General features: G+C 31.1%; 1 long non-coding RNA gene across 1 annotated transcript; it reads left to right on the top strand.

Annotated features, from left to right (window-relative positions):
• The first annotated feature begins 1,215 nt into the window (after positions 1 to 1,215).
• On the top strand, positions 1,216 to 1,742 carry LOC140175956 (uncharacterized). Its single transcript, XR_011867073.1, has 2 exons — positions 1,216 to 1,599; positions 1,711 to 1,742. It is a non-coding gene; the product is annotated as an uncharacterized lncRNA (long non-coding RNA).
• The last annotated feature ends 252 nt before the right edge of the window (positions 1,743 to 1,994 follow it).

Below are 1,994 nucleotides of genomic sequence, written 5' to 3'. Positions count from 1 at the left end.
CAAGAACACAATTTCTCATCTTGTGAAGACTTGTGATATAAGATTTATGCTCTCAGAATATTTGTCTTCTAGTGATGATTTGAAATCTCTTAGAATTGTGTAATATTGTCTTCCACATACTTAATTAGCAACTATTGTGTTTATAAGATTTATGAGGCACTGAAATTGTATGCCTTTGAGGCTTTGACTATAGAAGATTGACAATGATACTGGCTTTTCTACCTTAAGTGGATTTGTATTCAAATAGGTTTTCTTTTAAGAATAGTTGATTATTTTTTTTCTTTTTTAAAGAAAGAATTTATCTTTTGGATGGGGAAGACTGAGGAGAAAAATGTCTTTATGTATTTGAGATGTCCAAGCATTTTCACTTTATCTTTCTATGAATTTAGGATGATATTGTCTTGTTTCCACTATATGTTGAGGCCATAAGGTTTGCATTTCATGAGGAGAGCATGGTTTGCACTGCAATATGAACTGTAACCCTTAATGTTTATCACGGTGAGATTTTGCTTAATTATGATCAATGGGACAAATTTATGTAAAAAGATAAAAATTATGTGAAAAATTTATGTGTGAGAATATATATTCTTTTATGCATTCCCAAAGGGACAAATCAAGTTTTACTTCGTGGCAACTTTAACAAGGTTTCATTTGCCATTGCCAATGCTCTATACCGAAGAAAGATTCAAGTATTATTCAAACTAAAGTTTTATTATATATATATTCTCATGAAATATGAGAATTATTTTGGATACTTTAATTAACCGTTCTTAAATTCACTTGAAAAGTTCGTATGAATTGCAAGCAGGTAGCTTTATTGCATAAGGAAGAGCTGAAGATGCTTTAACACAGAGTCACAAAATCCAAAGGACGCTTTACTCTTTCACCAATCAATACTCCAAAGGTTTAATTATCCATATTTCATAATAATAAAATCATAAAAGCTTTTGCTAACTAATTTTAACTATTTTTCGTAAAATAATACTCCATGCGCCATGTAGTAGTTAGTTAATAGTCTTGTGCTCTTGTTTATAAAATTCTTATATTAAAGGATAAATCACCTAAATAAATTGTTTGGAATAAAATTTTACATGAATATTTTTATTTTAATTTGGCTATGTTTTAATTTAATTCTTTTTTTTATGAAAATTATGATTTCTTATGACATATTCTGCTTATTTTCAGTTGGTGACGATGCTGTAAATAGATATATATAACCAGTGCACCTCATGTAGATTACTTCTCAAACTTGATTTCATTTTTTAGAAAGCAGAGCATGGATTTTAATAAACTCGTCTCTGATACTTTGACGTAAGCTTCATAAATTTATCTCTCTTTCATCTTGTAGCTTAAGACTTTCTTGTGTCCTGAAAGAGCAATTGTGGTTACTTCATTACTAAATACTAAGACAGAAAACTGGGACCAGATTCAACCTCTACAATAATTGCAGCTGTTGATGACATTGAAGATAACCTATACTACTTCAGTGATATTGTCTTCGCTTGAATACCTGATATTGGGACGCTAATAACAGACAGCTTTCTGGTGGTTCTGATATTTCCATTACTTTTTCCTTCCTTGAGGATAGTTGGTGATAATGTATGAAACCTCACTTTATGACATTCTCATTTCACCTGGATCCACTTAGGTAGATTTTTGTTCTTATTATGTAGCTGGTTCTTATTAATGTTTAGTAGTACATTAATCTAGGAAATGCAAAGTGGTGTTGTCACTTCTCTCTACTTACTTTGTTGCATACTAAGGATACTCAAAATCAAAGATTTGGCAAATACCATAGTTGCTGCTCTTTTTTATCCCTTAGAGGCCTTTACACAGAGTTCTTGGGGGTAAATTCAATGGTTATATATCCGGTGATGGTTTCACATCTAAAACTGAAGTGTCAGATAATGATAATCTTAATAGCTATGATCCAAGATGTTCGATGGTCAATGCTCCATACGTATCTAGTTCTTCAGTGTTTCATTTAGCCCATG

This window comes from Arachis hypogaea, chromosome 11, assembly GCF_003086295.3.
Source record: "Arachis hypogaea cultivar Tifrunner chromosome 11, arahy.Tifrunner.gnm2.J5K5, whole genome shotgun sequence".
NCBI classification, from domain to species: Eukaryota; Viridiplantae; Streptophyta; class Magnoliopsida; order Fabales; family Fabaceae; genus Arachis; species Arachis hypogaea.
The sequence above is the reverse complement of the archived record's forward strand: the minus strand, read 5'-3'. Positions and strand labels throughout refer to the sequence as shown.